Source organism: Hippopotamus amphibius, chromosome X (genome assembly GCF_030028045.1).
Source record: "Hippopotamus amphibius kiboko isolate mHipAmp2 chromosome X, mHipAmp2.hap2, whole genome shotgun sequence".
In the NCBI taxonomy this organism is placed as follows: domain Eukaryota; kingdom Metazoa; phylum Chordata; class Mammalia; order Artiodactyla; family Hippopotamidae; genus Hippopotamus; species Hippopotamus amphibius.
In genome coordinates, this window is record NC_080203.1 from 74318801 (window position 1) to 74344324 (window position 25524).

A 25524-nucleotide genomic window follows, 5' to 3' on the forward strand; every position below is an offset into this window, starting at 1 on the left:
CCCTAAATAAACCCTCAAGTTTGGTCTTGGGGATTTATATATACCAATGACATAAAAGACCATAAATGGCATAATTAACACAGCAAGGGTAGCAGTTCATGGTGCATAGCATCTCAAGATAAACCTGCCTAAACCCCTTGTGGAGATCCTAACAGGTACTGTGGTCACACATTGTTACAATAAAATATCATCTTCCTCTCACCCATGGGTTTATAGCTGTAATCAGAGCACTTATCCAAAATGCACCCCAGAGGACTTTCTTTAGGGATAGTTGAAACATTCCATTTTTAGAGACAGAAATACAAGACAAACAAAACACAAGCTACACACAAATGCTAGCATCCAAAGAAACAAACAAACCAGTTCACAAATTGGGTAAAATCCAACAACTCTTTTCTCTCTCCAACAGGATACCCTGCTCAAATATAAAACAAATTGGCTTATTCCAGAGAAAAAGCCCCAAATAGGAGGAAATGCAACTATTTACTCTCTCCAACAGGGTACCCCAAACAAATTGGCTTATTCTGGAGAAAAATTCCCAAGCAGAGAGGAAATAAAGTTTCTGGCTGTACACACTGGAGCAACTTACCCTACTGTGTGGAGCCTATTGGCTCCCAAATGTCAATTCCTTGCCCCAGCTGCCAAGTGCTGGGGCAGCTGGTGCTGCTTTGGGGAATTTTGAAGGGATGATCCTCAGGACAAGTGGTCTTGGCAGCTGCTAGGGCCTTATCTGACAATTTCCCAACTAGGGCCAGCTGGCCACAAGCAGTAAGGCTCCTGGCTGGCTGCACCAAAATTTGTTACCAAGTCCAAGCTCATACTGCTCACTGCACAACAGGTCAATAAATAGAGAGATGAAATTTGGGGGCAAAGAATTAAGATTTTATTCAAAAAGCCAGCAGACTGAGAAGATGGTGACTCGTATCCCAAAAAAACATCTTGCCTGAGTTAGAATTCGGGCTTCTTTTATACTAAAAGGGGAGGGAGTAAAGTCAAACATTTCTTGGTTCCAGTCAGCCTCCATAAGGAATGTGTTAATTTCTTCCCTGCCTGCAGTTATTCACAGGTGGGCCTTGTCAGGATGTTTCCTGTGAGCTAAACAAAGGTATTTTAGCTTAATGCTCATTAACTAGGAGGGAGGGTTCCCAGAGATGGGCTATTTTGTATTATTTAAGCTTACAGGCAACATCCCTTTAGTGACTAACATAATAGAACACAAAGGTTCTTCCTTATTACATTATTACTGGGGGAGTGGGAGATACAAACTATTGGGTGTAAGATAGGCTCAAAGATGTATTGTATAACATGGGGGAATATAGCCAATATTTTGTAAAAACTATAAATGAAAATTAACCTTCTAAAATTGTATAAAATTTTAAAAAATTAATTTGTTTATCCCCCACTGGCCTCATGTAAGATATAAATTTCACCAATCAGCCCAGCCAGAGATTCCGGTGCCTCACAAACCTTTGTGCTTGTTCAAACCACCATCTTTGTTCATAGTGGCCCCAGGAAATTAGGGTGTGACAAGTCCCATCAGTGCCCCAAGACAGGTGAGACAGAAGCCAATCCCTTGAGTAGTAGCTAGAAATGTCAGAGTGGTCCAATTCCTTTTCTTCTTATGGAGAAGCTGGGAGCTGGAGCTTATCACTCTGCACTCTGCCAGAGAGAGGATCCATTACAAATACTTGCAGTCTTGTTCAGAACACACACTATTTTAACTTGTTGTTTTGCTTTTTATAACTCTCAGGGGCCTAGTGAATGCCAAGTTGTGTCTGTCAGCTCTCAGAGACAGGTGGATTAGCTGAAGGGCTGGTTCTCTCTTGAACAAGCTGGGCTGAGGATGTACAGGAAGTGCCCACCCACCTGTTCAAATCCCCAGAAGACTAATGATTATTAATTAAAGCTACTCTTAGTTCTTCATGGTCCCAGGTGATTAGCAAATGCTGGGCCCTGTCAACTCCCAGAGATAGGCTAGTTAGAAGCCAGTCCCTATGGTACAGACATAAAAGCTGGGGCACTAGATATGTGGTCCAACTCCTTCTAGGGAAAAACTGGAGGTTTGGTTTTATCACTGGAGTTAGCTGGTGGGAGAAGTCACATGAAGTGCCCACATGCCTGTTTGGGCTCCTGGAAGACTATTAATTGCCTGTCCCATCAGCTCCCAGATGCAGGCTAATAAGAAGCCCGACCTTCAACCTTTGGGCAGCAGCTGAGAATGCAGGGACATTAGATATGCAGTCACATCCCTTCTAGGGGGAAACTGGAAGCTGGGCCTTTTTGCCTCTTACTCGGCACTGAGTCCAGGGGGATAACTGTGAGAAGTGCTTATGCCAGATTAGCCATTAGCTTTATGATCTTCTGGTCCTCCATTTCTCCCTCCTCATTCCTTCTCATGTTCCATGAGTAGTGAAAAGATTATGGACATATAAATGAACTGCCTTTGAGACTGTCATGGAAAAGACATTCTACACATTCAAGACCTTACTATAAGAGAAATCTGAGTTGTAAAATTCAGAACTGTAAAATTCTGTCACCATCTATTAATCCAAAGTTGCTTCTGAAAGGCCACTTGTCCCAGGGAGAAGAAGAAAGCGGAATACAGTTGACACTTGAACAATGCAGGGATTAGGGTCACCGACCCTCTGCAGTCAAAAGTCAGCATATAACTATAGTCAGCCCTCAGTATTTGAGATTCTGCATCCAAAAATTCAACCAACTGCAGATTGTGTAGTACTGTAGTACATATTTACTGAAAAATATCTGCCTGAAAGTGGACCTGTGCAGTTCAAACCCATGTTGTTCAAAGGTCAACTGTTAACACTTTATAAGCAAACTTTTCTCTACACTGCTTTATCATACAAAGACAAAATTAAGAAGTATAACCATGAACCCTTATCAGTTGAAGACCCTTATCAGTGGTCTTCAACTTATGTCTGGAGGAAAGCCAGATTAAAATTCACCTAACATTGATTGATTATTCACTGTGTACCAGTGATTCTCCTAGGCTTCTTCTGTAGCTCATTTAACAAAGCTTACACATCGATGATAAGGGTTTCTTGAAAGTGGAGTCATAACAGACAGTTAATTTTAGCTCTGGTCAATTGCCTCCAGGCCTTTATAGTAACACTTAATTTGCCCTCAGATTTTAAATCAAGGGACTGCACCTCTCTGTCTCAAGTCTAACCTACAAACAGGTTAGTACAATCATCCCAATATTTTAGCATTAATATTGGAAATACTGAAGCATGATTTGGGAGAATGTACAGCTGTCCTTGAGCCCATTCTGACTTGGAAACCAAAGAAGCCCTTGCTTCTCCCTGAAGTCAAGAGGACTTGAGGTAAACCTTGACTTTTATATGGGCTACAGCAGGAAGAGCAAGGAAGACCTCAGGAACTAAGCTATTGGCTTCTGCAGTCCTTTCTAGGATGACTGAAAGGGCTCTTGGTCTCAGCTAGGAGAGTGCCTGGTTGTGGGCAGAACAAGGTTTTGATAAAATTCAAGTGTTGGATAAGTCCTTGGAAATCATCTCATTTCCCCACCTCCAGCCTATTTTGCAGATAGGGAAAGCAAATCCCAGAAAGAGCATATAGAGTTCTAAGAGGAAACTGATCACCCATCATAGTCACTGAGTGGCCATATAAATGCTCTGTGTAAAGGCATAAAGTAACACTGCCCCTTAAAAGGAATGTTTATGTTTTCTTCTCTAATATTGAGAAATATAAAGAAAAAATAGCCCATAATTTCACTGTCCAGTTGACTCCTCATCCCATTGTCATTTTTTTTTATTATTTTCTTTGGGGGTACACCAGGTTCAATCATCTGTTTTTATACACATATCCCTGTATTCCCTCCCTTCCTTCACTCCCCCCACCTCGAGTCCCCACCACCTTCCCCGCCCCAGGCCTCTAAGGCATCTTCCATCCTCGAGTTGGACTCCCTTTGTTATACAACAACTTCCCACTGACTATTTTACACTTCGTAGTATATATATGTCTGTGCTACTCTCTCGCTTCGTCTCAGTTTCCCCTTCACCCCCCGCCCCCTCCCATACCTCGAGTTCTCCAGTCCATTCTCTGTATCTGCATCCTTGTCACTGAGTTCATCAGTACCATTTTTAGATTCCGTATATGTGAGTTAGCATACAATATTTGTCCTTCTCTTTCTGACTTACTTCACTCTGTATGACAGATTGTAGTTCTATCCACCTCATTACATATAGCTCCATCTAATCCCTTTTTATAGCTGAGTAATATTCCATTGTATATATATGCCACATCTTCTGTATCCATTCATTTGTTGATGGGCATTTAGGTTGCTTCCATGTCCTGGCTATTGTAAATAGTGCTGCAATAAACATTATGGTACAAGTTTCTTTTGGGATTATGGTTTTCTTTGGGTATATGCCCAGGAGTGGGATTACTGGATCATATGGTAATTCAATTTGTAGTTTTTTAAGGAACGGCCAAATTGTTTTCCATAGTGGCTGTACCAACTTACAGTCCCACCAACAGTGCAGGAGAGTTCCCTTTTCTCCACACCCTCTCCAACATTTGTGGTTTCCAGATTTTGTGATGATGGCCATTCTGATTGGTGTAAGGTGATACCTCATTGTGGCTTTGACTTGCATTTCTCTGATGATGAGTGATGTTGAGCATCTTTTCATGTGTGTGTTGGCCATCTGTATGTCTTCTTCGGAGAAATGTCTATTTAGGTCTTCTGCCCATTTGTGGATTGGGTTATTTGCTTTTTTGGTGTTAAGCTTCATGAGCTGCTTGTATATTTTGGAGGTTAATCCTTTGTCCGAGGTTTCATAGGCAATTATATTTTCCCATTCTGAGGGTTGCCTTTTAGTCTTGTTTATGGTTTCTTTCGCTGTGCAAAAGCTTTTAAGTTTCATGAGGTCCCATTTGTTTATTCTTGATTTTATTTCCACGATTCTAGGAGGTGGGTCAAAAAGGATCTTGCTTTGATGGATGTCATAGAGTGTTCTGCCTATGTTTTCCTCTAAGAGTTTTATAGTGTCTGGCCTTAGATGTAGCTCTTTAATCCATTTGGAGTTTATTTTTGTGTATGGTGTTAGGAAGTGTTCTAATTTCATTCTTTTCCATGTTGCTGTCCAATTTTCCCAGCACCACTTATTGAAGAGGCTGTCTCTTTTTTCCATTGTATATTCGTGCCTCCTTTGTCAAAGATAAGGTGCCCAAATGTGTTTGGGCCTACTTCTGAGTTCTCTATTCTATTCCATTGATCTTCCTTTCTGTTTTTGTGCCAGTACCATACTGTCTTGATCACTATGGCCTTGTAGTATAGTTTGAAGTCAGGAAGCCTGATTCCCCCAACTCCATTTCTCCTTCTCAAGATTGCTTTGGCTATTCGGGGTCTTTTGCGTTTCCATACAAATTGTAAGATTTCTTGCTCTAGTTCTGTGAAAAATGCCATTGGTAATTTGATCGGGATTGCATTGAATCTGTAAATTGCTTTGGGTAGTACAGACATTTTCACGATGTTGATTCTTCCAATCCAGGAACATGGTATGTCCCTCCATCTGTTTGTGTCGTCTTTGATTTCTTTCATCAATGTCTTAAAGTTTTCTGAATACAGATCTTTTGCCTCCTTAGGCAGGTTTATTCCTAGGTATTTGATTCTTTTTGTTGTAATGGTGAATGGGAGGGTTTCCTTAATTTCTCTTTCTGCTCTTCTGTTGTTAGTGTATAGGAATGCAAGAGATTTCTGTGCATTAATTTTGTATCCTGCTACTTGACTAAACTCTTCAATTAGTGCTAGCAGTTTTCTGGTAGAGTCTTTGGGGTTTTCTATATATAATATCATGTCATCTGTGAAGAGTGACAATTTTACTTCTTCTTTTCCAGTTTGGATTCCTTTTATTTCTTTTTCTTCTCTGATTGCTGTGGCTAAAACTTCCAAAACTATGTTGAATAATAGTGGTGAGAGTGGACACCCTTGTCTTGTTCCTGTTCTTAGAGGGAATTCTGCCAGTTTTTCTCCATTGAGAACGATGTTGGCTTTTGGCTTTTCATATATGGCTTTCATTATGTTGAGGTAATTTCCTTCTCTGCCCATTTTCTGGAGAGCTTTTATCATAAATGGATGTTGAACTTTGTCAAAAGCTTTTTCTGCATCTATTGAAATGATCATATGGTTTTTATCCTTCAATTTGTTGATGTGATGTATCATGTTGATTGATTTGCATATATTGAAGAATCCTTGCATCCCAGGGATAAACCCCACTTGATCATGGTGTATGATTTTTTTAATGTGCTGTTGGAATCTGTTAGCTAGTATTTTGTTGAGGATTTTTGCATCTATATTCATCAGTGATATTGGTCTGTAGTTTTCTTTTTTTGTGACATCTTTGCCTGGTTTTGGTATCAGGGTGATGGTAGCCTCGTAGAATGAGTTTGGGAGTGTTCCGCCTTCTGCAATATTTTGGAAGAGTTTGAGAAGGATAGGTGTTAACTCTTCTCAAAATGTTTGATAGAATTCGCCTGTGAACCCATCTGGTCCTGGGCTTTTGTGTGTTGGGAGATTTTTAATCACTGCCTCAATTTCCGTACTTGTGATTGGTCTGTTCATGGTTTCTATTTCTTCCTGGTTCAGTCTTGGAAGATTGTATTTTTCTAAGAATTGATCCATTTCTTCCAGGTTATCCAATTGATTGGCATATAGTTACTTGTAGTAGTCTCTCATGATGTTTTGTATTTCTGAGGTGTCCGTTGTTACTCCTCCTTTTTCATTTCTAATTCTGTTGATTTGCATCTTCTCCCTTTTTTTCTTGATGAATTTGGCTAATGGTTTATCAATTTTGTTAATCTTCTCAAAGAACCAGCTTTTAGTTTTATTTATTTTTCTTATGGTTTCTTTCCTTTCTTTTTCATTTCATTCTGCTCTGATCTTTATCATTTCTTTCCTTCTGCTCACTTTGGGGTTTCTTTGTTCTCTTTCTCTAGTTGTTTTAGGTGTAAGGTTAGGTTGTTTATTCGATCATTTTCTTGTTTCTTAAGGTAGGACTGTATTGCTATAAACTTCCCTCTTAGAACTGCTTTTGCTGCGTCCCATAGGTATTGGGTTGTTGTGTTTTCATTGTCATTTGTTTCTAGATATTTTTTGATTTCCTCTTTGATTTCTGTAGTGATTCCTTGGTTGTTTAGGAGTGAATTGTTTAGCCTCAATGTGTTTGTAATTTTTGCAGTTTTTTTCCTGTAATTGATATCTAGTCTCATGGCGTTGTGATCTGAGAAGATGCTTGATATGATTTCAATTTTCTTGAATTTGCTGAGGTTTGATTTGTGACCCAAGATGTGATCTATCCTGGAAAATGTTCCGTGTGCACTTGAGAAGAAAGTGTAGTCTGTCGTTTTTGGATGGAATGTCCTATAAATATCAATTAAGTCGAGATGGTCTAATGTGTCATTTAAAGCTTGTGTGTCTTTATTTATTTTCTGATTGGATGATCTGTCCATTGATGTAAGTGGGGTGTTCAAGTCTCCCACTATTATTGTGTTACTGTCGATGTCCCCTTTTAGGGCTGTTAGCATTTGCCTTATGTATTGAGGTGCTCCTATATTGGGGGCATAGATATTTACCATTGTGATATGTTCTTCTTGAATGGATCCCTTGATCATTATGTAGTGTCCTTCCTTGTCTCTTTTAATAGTCTTTACTTTCAAGTCTAATTTGTCTGATATGAGTATTGCTACTCCAGCTTTCTTCTGACTTCTGTTTGCATGGAATATCTTTTTCCATCCCTTTACTTTCAGTCTATATGTATCCCTTGGTCTGAAGTGGGTTTCTTGTAGGCAGCATATAGATGGGTCTTGTGTTTGTATCCATTCAGCCAGTCTGTGTCTTTTGGTTGGAGCATTTAATCCATTTACATTTAAGGTGATTATTGACATGTCTGTTCCAATTACCATTTTCTTAATTGTTTTGGGTTTGTATTTGTAGGTGTTTTCCTTTTCTTGTGTTTCCTATTTAGAGAAGTTCCTTTAGCACTTGTTGTAAGGCTGGTTTGGTGGTGCTGAATTCTCTTAACTTTTGCTTGTCTGGAAAGCTTTTGATTTCTCCCTCAAATCTGAATGAGATTCTTGCTGGGTAGAGTATTCTTGGCTGTAGGTTTCTCTCTTTCAGGACTTTCAGTATATCCTGCCATTCCCTTCTGGCCTGCAGAGTTTCTGTAGAAAGGTCAGCTGTTATCCTTATGGGTTTTCCCTTATATGTTATTTGTTGCTTTTCTCTTGCTGCTTTTAATATTTTTTCTTTGTGTTTAATTGTCGTTAGTTTGATTAATATGTGTCTTGATGTATTTCTCCTTGGGTTTATTCTGTATGGGACTCTCTGTGCTTCTTGGACTTGGTTCATTATTTCCTTTCCCATGTTGGGGAAGTTTTCCACTATAACCTCTTCAAATATTTTCTCAGACCCTTTCTTGTTTTCTTCTTCTTCTGGGATGCCTATAATTCGAATGTTGGTACGCTTAATGGTATCACTGAGGTCTCTGAGACTGTCTTCTAGTCTTTTTATTCTTTTTTCTTTTTCCTGCTCTGTGACAGTTATTTCCCCCATTCTATCTTCCAACTCACTTATTCGTTCTTCTGCCTCAGTCATTCTGCTGGTTATAGCATCTAGAGTATTTTTAATTTCAGTTATTTTGTTATTCATTGCTGTTTGTTTTTCTGAGTTCTTATGAACTGTTTCTTGTACTTTCTCTATTTTGTCATCGAGATTTTGTATCATTTTTACTATCATTACTCTAAATTCTTTTTCAGGCATTTTTCCTATTTCCTCCTCATTTATTTGGTCTTGTGGGTTTTTTTCCTGCTCCCTGGATTAATGTTTGTATGTGTAAGGTGTTTCTTTGTTTCCTCATGGTTGTCCAAACTTTTGGGGTTGCTTGTCCTGGTGATAGAGGTGTTTATAGAAGACTGTCCAAGCCTCATACTAATGTCCAAGTATTGGATTAAACAAATATTAAGTCTAGGAAACACATACATGTATAAGACACACAATTACTGAATCCGTTAGGACATAAGGCTCTAGAAAGACCTGACAGAACCCCAGTGTGCTATCAGATATTCAAAGAGAAGCCCAACAGAAATTGACAACTGAAACTGAACAAATCAGAGACAAAAGCAAAAGCAAACAAACAAATAACACCTTACACATACAAACATTAATCCAGGGAGATTTTGTAAGCTAGGATCAAATATAGAAAAGAGCCAGAGTACCACCAGAGAGAATGGAGATTCTCAGAATGTAATTAGACAACTGTACTAAGAACTAAGATAAAGACAAAAGCCTAATATTAAATACCAAGGCAGTGCGTCATCTGGAGAATAGAGCAAGGAGTCTGAGCAGATCAATCGTGTTGCTTACAAGTATGTTAAGATAAAATAAACTTAAAAAGGCTGGAAGAAAGGGGAACAGAGGAACGTAATGTGGTTGGAAATATGCAAATAAAAAGAAAGGAATAGAAATGTATAAAAGATAGGGATGAAAGGAAAGTATGAGAGATATTTTGTCCGTACTACCAAAAACTTAGCTAGATATAGAAGTATATAAAAAGGCAAAAAAAAAAAAAGAATAAAAAATATCATTAAAAAATTATGTTATAAAACTTGTAGATCCCTTAGGGCTAAGATCGTATTTAATAAATCAAAAAAAAAAAAAATCCAGAACTGATCCCAGAATGGACCAGTTCAATAGGTATTGATACTACTATTTCTGTTTCCTTAGTGTCTCAGCTGTAAGTGTCCTTTTCCTTGCCTTGGGTTTTTATAGCGTTATTCTGTGACCAGCAGAGGTTCCTTTATTGTTCGTCTGTAAGCGTCGGTGTGTGCAGAGCGAGAGGGTACAATAGTGGCTCCTTCTCCTGGGAGTGAGTGAGTAGTGGCGCACTGTTGTTTCAGTCAGGCTTGGAGGTGCCTGTTGCAGAGGGCACTGGTGGCTCAGGCATAAACAGAAAGTCTTAGAGTTGGGCCTCTCTCGGGGTTTTTTTCTTTTTGATGCTGTTATTTTTTTTTTTTTTTCTCTCGGCAGCCTCCCTGGTGCTGGCATTGCAAGGGGTTTTAATCTAGCCCCGCTCGAGTGCCTGAGGGTGCTTGTTATCCCTGAGCACCTTAGGTGGCCCACGGGTGCCTCTCCACTGCCTGTTGCAGAGGCGCCGAAAGAGAGAGAGAGGCTATGCGTGCAGCTCCTCCCCCCCGCCTCTGAGCCTGCAGCCTCCAGCCGCCATCATGGCCGGGCAGCTCTCAGGAATGGGCACTCCTCTCCGCGGACCTCCTCCCTCCTGTCCTCTCGGTCTGTCACCCTACCGGCAACAATGTTTCTCACCCTGAACCAGCTCTCCGGTTCCCACGCTCCCGCTCCTGGACCCTCCGTTCAGCCGCGGATCAATGTCTCCGTCCCGGAACGCTGAGCTGCGCTGCGGACCCTTCGTATGTTTCTCACTCCCTCCCGTCTGCCACAGCTCCGCTGCTTCACCCTCTTTGAGCCGTCGTAGATGCCTCCCTACCGGCTATGTCAGGCTCCCTGCAGTCCTTTCTGGTGTCCGAGGCTGTCTGCTGGTGTTCAGCTGGTTCTCTGTGGGAATTACTGCGTCCTTCCGTGCATTCCCAACGCATCTGTGGAGAGGGATGCACTCCACGTCTCTCTACTTCATCGCCATCTTTTCTCTCTCTGTCATTTTTCATTAAGTAAAAATAATGTATGGACATGGTTAGAATACAGAAATGTTACAAAAAGAAAAGTAAAAGCCACCCTCCCCTAAAGTTCCTCTCTTTAGAAATGACCACTGTTAGCAGTTTCTTTTGATTCCTTGGAGGAAAAAATATGCATATACATGGATTTTTGTTTTTGCATATTGTCATACATTTTTATTTATATAAAGAAAAATACTATGCATACAGCTATGTGTCTTACTGAATTACTTCATTTATCTTGGAGATCCTTCTATATCACGATATACTGGTGTATGTAAAAAACTGTTTTTAATTGGCAGTTTTGTGTTTCATCATATAGACATATTGAGTCTGTAAAGGCATTAACTGTGCCTTTACTGATTGATGCTGTGTTTCTATTTCTTTGCTATTACAAACTGATGCAATGAACATCTTTGTCCATATACCTTGGGGCACTTTTGCAAGTATAACCGGAACCTAGAAGATTGCTTGTCACATTGTAGGCATTCAGATATTTGTTGAATGAACATCCATAGAAATTTTTAACAATAAAAAAAGCTGAGTGAAAGATATGTGCATTTGATATTTTCACATTGCCAAGATTCCCTCCAGAAAGAGTTCATCAATTTACACTCCCAGCAAGTGTATGACTATCCAGGCATGCTGTAACCTACACAATAGCCTCCTGAAGAATTATTGTGGCAGAAAATAATCATAGCCCAACCAATCTAGCTACCAGATGTAGCTATTGTGCTTTTGAAGAATAAGTGTAATAGTTCCTGGGAGAGTTGGAACACTTAAAACAAGAAGGAAACCTGAACAAGAGAAATGATCCTGAACAGGCCCTGGGAGAAGAGCAGGAGGCCTGAGAAATAGCTACCAAGGTATAGCTACAACTCTTGCAGTCTATCTGAATCCTGAATCTCTTCAAAGGTTCTATGGAAATCTGCCTTGGGGATGTCTAATATACTTCTCCCTAATTGGAATTTGGGTTACTGACTAGCGCTGGGAGAGAGAAGGCAATGGGTGAGCTGCGTTACCCTAAGCAACTTGTACTTTCCAAGGATGCAGAACCACTGTACTGTTGTGCATTCTCTGAACAACTAAGGGCTTTTAGTTGAGAACAAACTCCACGATTTTCTGGAGCATGTGAGTAGCCCTTCTCCTCCTCCCTGTCTAACCTTCTGCCTCGGGTCTGAAACACTGAGCTTTCATGATTCGGTGGGGGAGTGGGATGGAGTTGGACAGGTGGTTCTGTTTTCTATCACATGTGAAGCAAAAAAATTAAATTAAATTAAAAATGTGAGCAGCCAGAGAGTAGGCCTTCTTACCAAGGCTACTATGGGAGCTGCAGCATTAATTTTCACCGCTTTGGTCCAAAAGACCAAGCCTGGATCCCACCGCTGAAACTTTGGGTGGGGACTAGCCAAATTCAGGAGTGTATATGCTGGGAGGAGAGACTACATACATAGGGGAGGACACAGATATCCTGCAACCTCTGGGCCTTTGTGGACCACAGAATCTAGGGACATGTCTTGCAGGGGTCCCAGACAGACATGAAGGGATAGACCTGGAGGTGCCAGGGTGCCATTCAGAGTGGAGCTTTCTCTCGGGTTCCCGTGTAGATCCCACATGCCCACAGTTGTAGCTCCACTGGCCCCAGAGATAGTCCAGGAATTAACAGAGGGGCAAACTTTGGGGTGCAAAACTCGAGAACACAGTGTCAGTCCCCCTTTCCTATCTCTCCTCGGCGGTGGCCCTAGGAAAATGAGCAGGATTTCCAAAGCATGTGAAGTCATCCCCATGCCCTCTGAGTTACTACCTCAGTCTCAGAGAGGTGGTGGGCTGATAGCAACCCATAACTGGCAGCAATGATACCATCACTCTTCTGATGTCTCTAAGTTAGGGGCCTCAAGTGGTCTCCCCACAGAGACCCTGGAGAAGTCCCCTTTTCTCCCTGTTACTTTCTCTCACAGGGCAGGCACAGCAGCAGAGGGCATCCAATATTCTGTCTTCTGAAGTACCTTAGTGTTACAGGACCCTGCTGGTCTTCTGCCTGTTGGCTTTGCTCTCTGGCTTCACTTTGCCCTGAGAGCAAAGAATTTAATATCTGTTGTGTGTACATATGGCCACAGCTAGATGGCCAGATTCTGATTTATCTGGGCTCTGATGCTCTTTGTACTTGTCACTGAGACACTGAATATACAAACAGAGAGTGGCCAGATATATGTCAGTAGAACTCTGACACAGGTAAGAAGCCCAGGAAACCAAACCATAAACTGCAGCGATCAGCCCAGGAAGCCAAACTACAATCTCTGCAGCAATTGGCTCAGAATGGTCCTAACTTGGTCAATGATTACCAATTTCCCTATTTTTGTTCCATTTCCAACTCAGGACCAACCAGGAAAAACCAAATGTGCTCCCAAAACCAACCACATAAGATTTCCAGCTTCTTGTTAGCCTGCTTCCAGCTTCTCCATGCCAACAACTTCTAATAAGAGCATACCTGAATCCTCCCCTTTTTTGACTCCCCTGTGAGAAAGCTTTCCCACTCCACTGGTAGCCTCTGAGCTCCACCAAACATAAGGTCTGAAAAAATAGCCTGTTTATTCTCATATGGGTGATCTTAGTTTACTTCTATGGTTCTCCTAGAGGCTTCACCCAGACATGATTTACACTGCTCATCCTATAGTACCCCAGCCTTAGACCAGGTGCAGCACCCATGTAGGGCCCTTGTGCTTTACTGCTCACTACATGTCAAGTCTACACAGGTTTTGTAAGTCAGTACCAGGTATGAACTCCATTATTTTTGTCTTAAGTTCCTTGTCTATTCTGTTTGCTATCTGGGTTTTGATATTGGCTAACATTTATTTGGCATCCTTGGTATAAATAGGACTTTCCTTTCATCCAGTTTTTCTGTCTTTTGTGCCTCTACTTTGTGTTGTATTGTTTAAAAATGTCATAAGGAGAATCATGGGTAGAACACTGAAGCAGGTCCTATAAAGTCTCACAAGCCAATGAGTTTTAATTTTTAATGGACCGGTTCCATCAAGATGAAATTTGCTGTGAGTCACCAGTAAAATAGGATAAAGTTCTCCTTCCGTTCTGATATTTTTGTCCTGAGAACTTGGCTTTCATTCAGAGAGAGCATTCTCTTTGGCTTTCCATCTGCCTGGTGGCACAAATTTTTGGGTCTGCATTTGAGAGGAATGTGATGGGAATAAGATAAGCTTAAGCAAGAAGAGACACCCAATTAGAAGAATTTATGGGTCCTGTTGTATACATCTCATGGTATCTTGAAATTTATGACCCTTTCTCCTAATCACCCAATTTACAACCCTTCCTCTTAATCCCCTAAACACACAAACTGAACCGGAGTGATGGTTAACAGGTGCAGGGAGGCATTCACTAAATTTTAAAACTCTTACTTTAAATCTCTTTGGTGTTTACCTAAAAGTTTGTGAAACTTGCGTGGAGACAGCCTAAATCTTATTGACACTTCTTTTTTGGGTATATAAGACACACATGTACACCCCCTTGGGGGTCTCTCCACCCCCTTCTGGTGTCTGTGCCAGAAGCTACTGTACTCTCTCTAACTGCTCTCTAATAAACTGTTGCTTTTTACTTAAACCTGAGCAACAACTTGTTATTGATCCTGAGGAGAAATTCTTTTCTTCCAGAGATCACGAATCCATTCCCCTAGACAGATCTCACGGACTTCACATTCAGAGGTGGCCAACCATTAGGTTGGGGGTGCCTGAGACACAAATTGTATTTTCAACTAACTGTAGCTACTTTTCACAAAGCGGTATACTTTTAAATTCTCTCGTCCTCTAGAAAAAACTCCTGATATATAGATATATAGATACAGATACAGAAATAGATATAGATATCTACTCTCTTTATAATTCTAACTGAACCTATTTCTCTAAAAGGAATAACTTCATCAAGGATGGTTTAGGATTTCAATGGGGAACACTTGAATTGAACAAAACCATTCATTTGTGAGGCTCCTTAGAAAAGAAAAGGAATAATATTTCTCAGGTCCAATGGGAAGCATTTTTTTATTGGTATGAAAAAGCTTTCAAACAAAATTCTGATTTGGAAATTGTATCACTAAAAGATTCTTTGGCCAAAGTCAAGGAGAAATTTGACAAAGTTAAGCAACAACCAACTAGATTCATTTCCCTAGTCAGTGATCCCACTCCTTGCCTTCGAGTTGTCTTCCTACATCAGCTCTTTCTCTTTGCAACACAAATATCTATCAATGACAAATGGATAAATATGTGGTACACACATACAATGGAGTGTTATTTAACTATCAAAAAGAATGAGGTACTGATATGTTGTACAAGGATGAAACTTGATACCATTATGCTAAATGAAAGTGGCCAAGTGGGAAGCTGCTGCATAGCACAGGGAGATCAACTCGGTGTTTGGTGATGACCTAGAGGGGTGGGATAGGGAGGCTCAAGAGGGAGGGGATATGGGGATATATGTATAAATACAGCTGATTCGCTTTGTTGTACAGCAGAAACTGGCACAACATTGTAAAGCAATTATACTCCAATAAAGATCTGAAGAAAGAAAATGAAAGAAAATGAAAGCAAGCAAGCAAGCAAGAAAGAAGGAAAGAAAGCCAGACCCCTCAAAAAACACATATTGTAAGACAGTTGTGGGGATTTCTAGGTTTCACTGGATATTTAGGCTATGGTTGTCAAGTTTTTTCTGATATTTTGACACCTCTTTATGAATTGACTAAGTCCATAGTAAAAGACTCCTCTGGGAATCCAAACATGAACAGGTCTTCTGTAACCTTAAGAAGTCTTCTCAATAGCCTCCTTTCCTAGGCATCTTTAAGTACAAAAAAGACTGTTTGTCTACTTGTGCATCAGGAAAAATGCTTAGGCTTCATGGGACCCACCAAAAACCACTGTATACTAGGACCTAGATGCAAAGGTTTATCCACTTTTGCCATAGGCAAGAGCTGCCACTGTAAAACTTGCTGATGCTTCTGCTGAATTAGTTCTAGGATCCAGACTTCAGCTCTTAATTTCTCACACAGCAAAGACATTACTACTGAATGAGAACAAACAACACGTTTCACCTACGAATTAACCTCTGTTAGTCTCTCTCAGATGCATTACTATTTACCACTGTGAAATCCAAATCCTGCCACTCGCTTTCTCCTAATAGAAGAAGAGGGACCCCCCAATTTTCTTACCAAAGCTGGGTCATTTCTCTTTTTTTTTTGAGATATAATGCATGAAAAAAATTACCCTTTTAAAATGTGAAATCCACTGGTTCTTAACATACACAATTATGCAACTATCACAACTATCTAATTCAAGGATATTTTACTCACTCCAAAAAGAAACCCTGTACCTATTAAAAGTCACTCATCATTCTTTCCCTCCCCCAAGCCCTGGCAACCACAAATCTGCTTTCGGTCTTTGTGGATTTGCCTATTTGGCACATTTCATATATAAATGGAACTGTACAATATGTACTTTTTTTGGGGTCTGGTTTCTTTCATTTATCATAAAGGTATCAAGGTTCATACATGTTGCAGCACACATCAGTAAATCATTCAGGTCAGCATACAATGAATTCTTTCAGTTTTTGCTTTTGAAGATTTGGGGAATCTCCTTTTTTTAAACTTTATTATTATTTTTTCATTGTGGCAAAATACACATAATATGATATTAACCATTTTAAAGTGTACAATTTAGTGACATTAACTACACTTACACTTTGGTGAAACCATCAGCACTATCTAGGTCAAAAATTTTTTCATCATCCCAAATGGAAACCCCATACCCACTAAGCAGACAGTCTACATACCCCTTCCCCCAGCCCATGGAAATCACAAATCCACACTTTGTCTCCATGGATTTGTCTATTCTGCTTAATTAATACATATGGAATCATAAAATATGGGGCTTTCAGTGTCTGCCTCCTTTCACTTATCATGTTTACAAGCTTCATGCATATTGTAGCATGTATCAGTACTTCATTCCCTTTTATTGCTGAACAATATTTCATTTTGTGGATACACCACTTTTTTTTTTTTTTTGCCTGCACTGCAAGGCTTGCGGGATCTTAGTTCCCTGACCAGGGAATAAACCTGGGCCAAGGCAGTGAAAGCACTGAGTCCTAACCACTGGACAATCAGGTAACTCCTTGGATATACCACATTTATTTTAAGCTCTTTATTGGCATATAATTATCTTACACTGTTGTGCCAGTTTTTGAGATACATCAAAGTGAATCAGCTGTATTTATAGATATATCCCCATAACCCCTCCCTCCCACGACTCCTTCCCACCCTCCTTATCCCACCCCTCTAAGTCAACACCTATCATTGAGTTGATCTCCCTGTATTATGCCGCAGCCTCCCACTAGATATCTATTTTACATTCGGCGGTGTATATATGTAAATGCTACTCTCTCACTTCATCCCAGCTTCCCCTTCGCCACCCCCCACCCCAACCCTGTGTCCTCAAGTCCATTCTCTACATCTGCATCTTTATTCTTGCCCTGTCACTGGGTTCATCAGTACCATTGTTTTAGATTCCATATATATACGTTAGCGAAGGGTGTTTGTTTTTCTCTTTCTGCCTTACTTTGTTCTGTATGACAGACTCTAGTTCCATCCACTTCACTACAAATAACTCAATATCATTCGTTTTTATGGCTGAGTAATATTCCATTGTAAATATGTGCCACATCTTCTTTATCCATTCATCTGTTGATGGGTATTTAGGTTGCTTCCATGTCCTGGCTATTGTAAATAGTGCTGCAATGTATATTGTGGTACATGTTTCGTTTTGAATTATGGTTTTATCAGGGTATATGCCCAGAAGTGGGGTTGCTGGGTCATATGGTAGTTCTATTTTTAGTTTTTTAAGGAACCTCCATACTGTGTTCCATAGTGGCTGTACCAGCTTACATTCCCACCAACAGTGCAGGAGGGTTCCCTTTTCTCCACACCCTCTCCAGCATATATTGTTTCTAGATTTTTTGATGATAACTATTCTGATTGGTGTGAGGTGATACCTCATTGTGGCTTTGACTTGTATTTGTCTAATGATTAATGATGTTGAGCATCTTTTCATGTGTTTGTTAGCCATCTGCATGTCTTCTTTGGAGAAATGTCTATTTAGGTCTTCTGCCCATTTGCGGATTGGTTTATTTGCTTTTTTGGTATTAAGCTGTATGAGCCGCTTGTATATTTTGGAGATTAATCCTTTGTCCATTGCTTCATGGACAAATATTTTCTCCCATTCTGAGGGTTGTCTTCTAGTCTTGTTTATGGCTTCTTTTGCTGTGCAAAAACTTTAAAGTTTCATTGTCCCATTTGTTTATTTTTTATTTTATTTTCATTATTCTAGGATCTTGCTTTGATTTATGTCATAGAGTGTTCTTCCTATGTTTTCCTCTAGGAGTTTTATAGTGTCTGGCCTTACATGTAGGTCTTTAATCCATTTTGAGTTTATTTTTGTGTACGGTGTTAGGAAGTGTTCTAATTTCATTCTTTTACATGTAGCTGTCCAATGTTCCCAGCACCACTTATTGAAGAGACTTTTTTTCCATTGTATATTCTTGCCTCCTTTGTCAAAGTTAAAGTGCCCATATGAGCATGGGTTTATCTCTGGGCTCTGTATTCTGTTCCATTAATCTGTATTTCTGTTTTTGTGCCAGTGCCATACTGTCTTGATCACTGTAGCCTTTGAAGTCAGGGAGTCTGATTCCTCCATCTCCGTCTTTCCTTCTCAAGATTGCTTTGGCTATTCGGGGTCTTCTGTATTTCCATACAAATCGTAAAATTTCTTGTTCTAGCTCTGTGAAAAATGCCATTGGTAATTTGATAGGGATTGCATTGAATCTGTAAATTGCTTTGAGTAGGATACTCATTTTCACAATGTTGATTCTTTCAATCCAAGAACATGGTATGTCTCTCCATCTGTTTGTATTGTCTCTGATGTCTTTCATCAGTGACATAGTTTACTGGATACAGGTCTTTTGCCTCCGTAGGCAGGTTTATTCCTAGGTATTTTATTCTTTTTGCTGCAATGGTAAATGGGAGTGTCTCCTTAATTTCCCTTTCTGCTCTTCTGTTGTTAGTGTATAGGAATGCAAGAGATTTCTGTGCATTAATTTTGTATCCTGCTATTTACTAAAATCATGGATTAGTGCTAGCAGTTTTCTGGTAGCATCTTTAGGGTTTTCTATGGAAAATATATCATCTGCAAAGAGTGACAATTTTACTTCTTCTTTTCCAATTTGGATTCTTTTATTTCATTTTCTTCTATGAGTTCTGTGGATGACACTTCCAAAACTATGTTGAATAACAGTAGTGAGAGTGGGCAGCCTTGTCTTGTTCCTGTTCTTAGAGGGAATGCTTTCAGTTTTTCCCCATTGAGAATGATGCTGGTTGTTGATTTATCATATATGGCTTTCATTGTGCTGAGATAATTTCATTCTATGCACATTTTCTGGAGAGTTTTTCTTATTATCATAAACAGATGTTGAATTTTGTCAAAAGATTGTTCTGCATCTATTGAGATGATCATATGGTTTTATCCTTCAATTTGTTAATATGATGTATCACATTGATTGATTTGTGTATATTGAAGAATCCTTGCATTCCAGGGATAAACCCCACTTGATCATGATGTATGATCTTTTTAATATGCTGTTGGATTCTGTTTGCTAGAATTTTGTTCAGGATTTTTGCATCTATATTCATCAGTGATATTGGCCTCTAATTTTCTTTTTTGGTGACGTCTTTGCCTGGTTTTGGTATCAGGGTGATGGTGGTCTTGGAGAATGAGTTTGGGAGTCTTCCTTCTTCTGCTATATTTTGGAAGAGTTTGAGAAGGATAGGTGTTAGCTCTTCTCTAAATGTTTGATAGAATTTGCCAGTGAAGCCATCTGGCCCTTGGCTTTTGTCTGCTGGGAGATTTTTAATCACAGTCTCAACTTCAGTACTTGCGATTGTTCTGTTGCGATTTTCTATTTCTTCCTGGTTCAGTCTTGGAAGGTTGTACTTTTCTAAGAATTTATCCATGTCTCCTATGTTATCCAACTTATTGGCATAGACTTGCTTGAAGTAGGCTCTCATGATCTTTTATATTTCTGCAGTGTCGGTTGTTACGTCTCCTTTTTCATTTCTAATTCTGTTGATTTGTGTTTTCTCCCTTTTTTTCCTGATGAGTCTGGCTAATGGTTTATCAATTTTCTTTATCTTCTCAAAGAACCAGCTTTTAGTTTTATTAATTTTTGCTATTGTTTCCTTCATTTCTTTTTCATTTATTTCTGATCTAGTCTTTATGATTTCTTTCCTTCTGCTCACTTTAAGTATTTTTTTTGTTGTTCTTTTTCTAATTGTTTTAGGTGTAAGCTTACGTTGTTTATTCAAGATTTTTCTTCTTTCTTGAGGTAGAATTGTTTTGCTATACACTTCCCTCTTAGAACTGCTTTTGCTGTAACCCATAGGTTTTGGGTTGTTGTGTTTTCATTGTCATTTGTTTCTAGGTATCTTTTGATTTCCACTTTGATTTCTTCAATGATTTCTTGGTTGTTTAATAGTGTATTGTTTAGCTCCCACGTGTTTGTATTTTTTGCAATCTTTTTCTCTTGTAATTGATATCTAGTCTCATGGCATTGTGGTCAGAGAAGATGCTTGATATGATTTCAATTTTCTTGAATTTACTGAGGCTTGATTTGTGACCCAAGATGTGATCTATCCTGGAGAATGTTCTGTGTGCACTTGAGAAGAAAGTGTTTTCTGTCATTTTTGGATGGAATGTCCTATAAATATCAATTAAGTCGAGATGGTGTAATGTGTCATTTAAAGCTTGTGTTTTCTTATTTAGTTTCTGTTTGGATGATCTGTCTATTGATGTAAGTGGGGTGTTAAAATCTGCTACTCTTATTGTGTTACTGTTGATGTCCCCTTTTATGGCTGTTAGCATTTGCCTTATGTATTGAGGTGCTCCTATGTTGGGTGCAGAGATATTTGCAATTGTTCTATCTTCTTCTTGGATTGATCCCTTGATCATTATGTAGGGTCCTTCCTTGTCTCTTGTAATAGTCTTTAAAGTCTAATGTGTCTGATATGAGTATTGCTATTCCAGCTTTCTTTTGAATTTAATTTGCATGGAATATCTTTTTCCATCCCTTTACTTTCAGTCTGCATGTGTCCCTAGGGCTGAAGTGGGTTTCTTGTAGACAGCATATATACGGGTCTTGTTTTTGTATCCTTTCAGCCAGTCTCTGTCTTTTGGTTGGAGCATTTAATCCATTTACATTTAAGGTAATTATTGACATGTATGTTCCTATTACCATTTTCTTAATTGTTTTGGGTTTGTTTTTGTAGGTCTTTTCCCTTTCTTGTGTTTCCTGCCTAAGGACATTCCTTTAGCAATTTTTGTAAGGCTGGTTTAGTGGTGCTGAATTCTCTTAACTTTTGCTTGTCTGTGAAGCTTTTGATTTCTCTGTCTAATCTTAATGAGATTCTTGCTGGGTAGAGTGTTCTTGGCTGTAGGTTTTTCTCTACCAAGATTTAAGTATTTTCTGTCCCTCCCTTGTGGCCTGCAGAGTTTCTGCAGAAAGATCAGCTGTTATCCTTATGGGTTTTCCCTTATATGTTATTTGTTGCTTTTCTCTTGCTTCTTTTCATATTTTTCCTTTGTGTTTAATTTTCAATATTTTCATTAATATGTGCCTCAGTGTGTTTCTCCTTGGGTTTATTCTGTATAGGATTCTCCATGCTTCTGGAACTTTACTGGCTATTTCCTTTCCCATATTGGGAAAGTTTTCCACAGTAATCTCTTCAAATATTTTCTCAGACCCTTTCTTTTTTTCCTCTTCTTCTGGGATGCCTATGAATCGAATGTTGGTGCGCTTAATGTTTTCCCCGAGGTATCTGAGACTGTCTTCCATTCTATTTTTTTCTTTTTTCTTTTTCCTGCTCTGTGGCAGTTATTTCCACCCTTCTATCTTCCAACTCACTTACTTATTCTTCTGCCTCAGTTATTCTGCTGTTTATACCATCTAGAGTGTTTTTAATTTCAGTTATTGTATTGTTCATTACTATTTCTTTGCTCTGTAGTTCTAAGATCTCATTAAATGTTTCTTGTATTTTGTCTATTTTATTTTTTTGAGAATATGGATCATCTTTACCATCATTACACTGAATTCTTTTTCAGGCAATTTTCCTATTTCCTCTTCATTTATTTGGTCTTGTGGGTTTTTATCTTGCTCCTTTGCCTGCAAGGTATTTCTTTGTTTTCTCATTTTGTCTAATTTACAGTATTTGCTCTCTCCTTTCCCTATGCTGCCTAGTAGTAATTCCTCTTGTTTTTGTTCTCTGCCCCCTGTGATGGGGTTGGTCCAGTGTCTTGAGTAGGCTTCCTGATGGGAGGGTCTGGTGCCTGCTTTCTGGTGTGTGGATCTGAGTCTTTTCCCTCTGATGAGCAGGGCCATGTCAGGTGGTTTGTTTTACGGTATCTGTGAGCTTAACATGGCTTTAGGTAGTCTGTGTGCTGTTGTATGGGTTTGTGTTCCTGTCTTGTTTGTAGTTTGGTGTGAGGTATCAAGCACTGGCAGTTGCAGGCAGTTGGGTGAAGCTGGTCTTAGACTCTGATAGAGGCCTCTGTGAGATTTCTCTGCAGTGAATATTCCCTGTGACTGAGGACTCTCTAGTGGTCTAGCATCCTTGACTCAGTGCTCCCTTCCCAGTGCCTCCGACTTGACTTCTGGTTGAGGAATTCAAACGCCAGAGTTCGCTAGTCCTGGCAATAAAGGGGTGCAAAAATACTATCAGAGGCCCATATTAATGGTAAAACATTAAGTCAGAGAAACAAATACTTAATCAAGGAAACACATACATGCATAAGAAAAACAAAAACAGAACCCAATAACATATAGAGCACTAGCACAACCTGACAGAAGAACCCCAGAACCCATTCAGACAATTAAAGAGAAAACCAACAAAAATGCAAAGCAAAACAAACAAAACAAAAGAAAACAAAAAAGGAAACCAGAGAAATTGTGAAAATGAGTACCAAATATAACAGTGACCAAATAGAAAGAAGGAGCAGATATAATGAACCAGATATATAACCAGATAGACTGAAGATCCCCAAAAGAAAATCAAACAATTATAATTAGAACTAAGATAAAGAAAAAACCTAATAGCAAAAACCACAGCAGTGTGTGATCTGAAGAATTAAGCAAGGAAATAGAGCAGACCGATAATATTGATTAAAAGTATAATAAGATAAAATAAAATAAAGGGGGATAAAACATGGATCAACAGAAGAGCATAGTATGACTGGAAATATAAAAAGAAAAAGAAAAAAATAGAAATGTATTAAAGATAAAGAAGAAAAGAAGAAAGGTGAGATAAACTTGGCACTACAAAAAAGCTAGCTAGAAATAGAAATATATAAAATTGCTAAAAATAAAAATAAAAGTAAAAAATAGAGTGAAAAATAAGTTATAAAATGTGAAGATGCCTTAGGACTAAGTTTGTAATTAAAAAATATAGCTAGAACTGACAACAGAAAGGGTCAGATTAAGAGAATTAATAATAATAATTCTGTTTCCCTGGCATCTCAGCTGTAAGTGTCCTTGTACATGCCTTGAGCCTCAGTGCACTTTTGCCTCCTCAAGAGGTCCTCCACTGCCTCTGGGTTGGACTCTGGGTATGCTGTGGGTGCTGTGGGGCCAATTGAGGCTCTGATCTTGCCCAATTCCTGTGTGTGCTTGCTCCCACAGTCCACAGCTGCCAGAGCTAGACTTTTTTCATTTGTTGGAAGGTTCATTGTCTACTCACATATTCCAAAGATATTCCAAAGTCTACCTAGCTGATCATGGAGATTCAGTCTGCAGCACGTATATCTGATGGAAAGATTTTAGAATCTCTTTCTTTGTTCCTCTGTCCCTGATGTTCAGCTTTGATTTTTTCCCTGCTTCTGTATTTAGTCTAACCACCTGAACCTGGTCCTGAGGCTGCCTTGGAGCGCTTTGGGTCTGCCTCAGTGAGGGTTTCCTTTACTGTTCATCTGCAGACACAGGTGTGTGGGGAGAGAGAAGCTTTGATAGTGGCTCCTCTCCCTGCATGTGACTCAACAGTAGTCCCCTGCTTGGATTGCGGGAGCCCTGGGGATGACACTAAATGTGCAGGGATGCTGGTGACATGGGTATAGGAAATCTGGCTTTAGTGTTGTTCTTTACTGGTGCCCGGTGCAAGGCGCCTGAGGGGCAGCCCTTGGGGGCTTTTTGTATTACTCTTTGACCAGAGGAGCTTCCTTTATTGTTTGTCTGTAGGAGCTGGTGTGTGGGGAGAGAAAGGGTACAATAGCGGCTCCTTCCCCTGTGTGTGAGCAGCTCCCTGCCTGGGTTGTGGGAGCCCTGGTGGTGGTGGTGGTCCCTATTGCACAGGGAAGCCAGCAGGCTTGGGTGTAAGCAGATTATCTCCAGAGCTGGCCCACTCTGTGGACTTCTGGCTCTTGGCAGCAGGCACACCAGGCCAGACCCCCCAGGGGGCTCTTTCTATCCCTTGTCAACTGTGACAGCAAGGCTCAGAAGGGGCCTCCCTTTGTTTGTCACAGGCACTGAAAGAGAGGCTACAACAGTGGTTCCTCCTCCTGCTTGTGACTTAACAGTAGTGTGGCGCCACTGTGGCCACCCTTCTTTCTGTGGTAGGCATTCTCCACTGTGGATTTCTTCCCTCCTGTCCTCTCAGTCCATCTCCCCACAGCAACAATGTTTCTCACCCTGAACCGGTTCTCCAGTTCCCATGTTCCAGCTCCCAGACCCCCTGTGCAGCTGTGAACCCACATCTTAGTCCAGGACATGCAGGGCCATGGTACAGACCCCCTGTGTGTTTCTCACTCTTTCCCATCTGCCACAGATCGGCCATTTTACCCTCTTTGGACAGTCCCAAATGCCTCCCTTCTGACTGAATCAAATTCCCCATTGGAAAGGGGGTTTCCCCATCAGATAAGGGGGGTTTCCCCGAATTTGGCAATCTCTCCTCTGTTTCAGCTCCCCCTGCCCCAGGGTGTAGGACACATCCCTTTCCTTTCCTCTCCTCCTCTTTCTCCTTTTTCCCCCCTTCATCCTACCCAGTTATGTTGGCATCTTTGCAGTCCTTTCTGGTGTCCAAGGTCTTCTGCTAGTGTTCAGTCAGTTCTGTGGGAATTATTGCATTTTTTTATGTATTCCTGATGCATTTGCGGAGAGAGATGCACCCCACATTATTCTACTACACCGCCATCTTCCCCCCTCCCCCCACCCTGGAAGGATATGTGTTAAGTCTTCTCTAAATGTTTGACAGAATTCACCTGTGAAGCCATCTGGTCCTGGACTTTTGTTTGTTGGAAGTTTTTAAATTATAGTTTCACTTTCAGTTCCTGTTATTGGTCAGTTCATAGTTTCTATTTTTTCCTGATTCAGTCTTGGAAGGTTGTACCTTTCTAAGAATTTGTCCATTTCTTCTAGGTCGTCCATTTTACTGGCATATAGTTGCTTGTAACAGTCTCTTATGACACTTTGTATTTCTGTGGTGTCATTGGTAACTTCTTTTTCATTTCAAAGAGAATTGATTTGAGTCTTCTTCCTATTTTTCTTGATGAGTCTGGCAAAAGGTTTATCAATTTTGTTTATCTTCTCAAAGAACCAGCTTTTACTTTCATTGATCTTTGCTATTTTTTGTCTCTATTTCATTTATTTCTGCTCTGATCTTTTAGGTTTCTTTCCTTTTAATAAGATTGGGTTTTGTTTGTTCTTCTTTCTCTAGTTGTTTTA

The 25524-nt window shown here is 39.9% G+C and overlaps 1 long non-coding RNA gene across 4 annotated transcripts in view; it reads right to left on the reverse strand.

The window, feature by feature from the left end:
* Positions 1-10309: 10309 nt before the first annotated feature.
* LOC130841823 (uncharacterized) overlaps positions 10310-25524 on the reverse strand; it is a 230560-nt gene continuing 215345 nt past the window's right edge. For 2 of the 4 annotated variants that reach the window (XR_009050289.1, XR_009050290.1), the window contains one exon: positions 10310-10699. This is a non-coding gene — a long non-coding RNA (uncharacterized LOC130841823). Of the gene's footprint in view, positions 10700-17062; positions 22503-25524 lie in introns of those variants that run through there. The other 2 variants (XR_009050291.1, XR_009050288.1) reach the window with 1 other exon arrangement.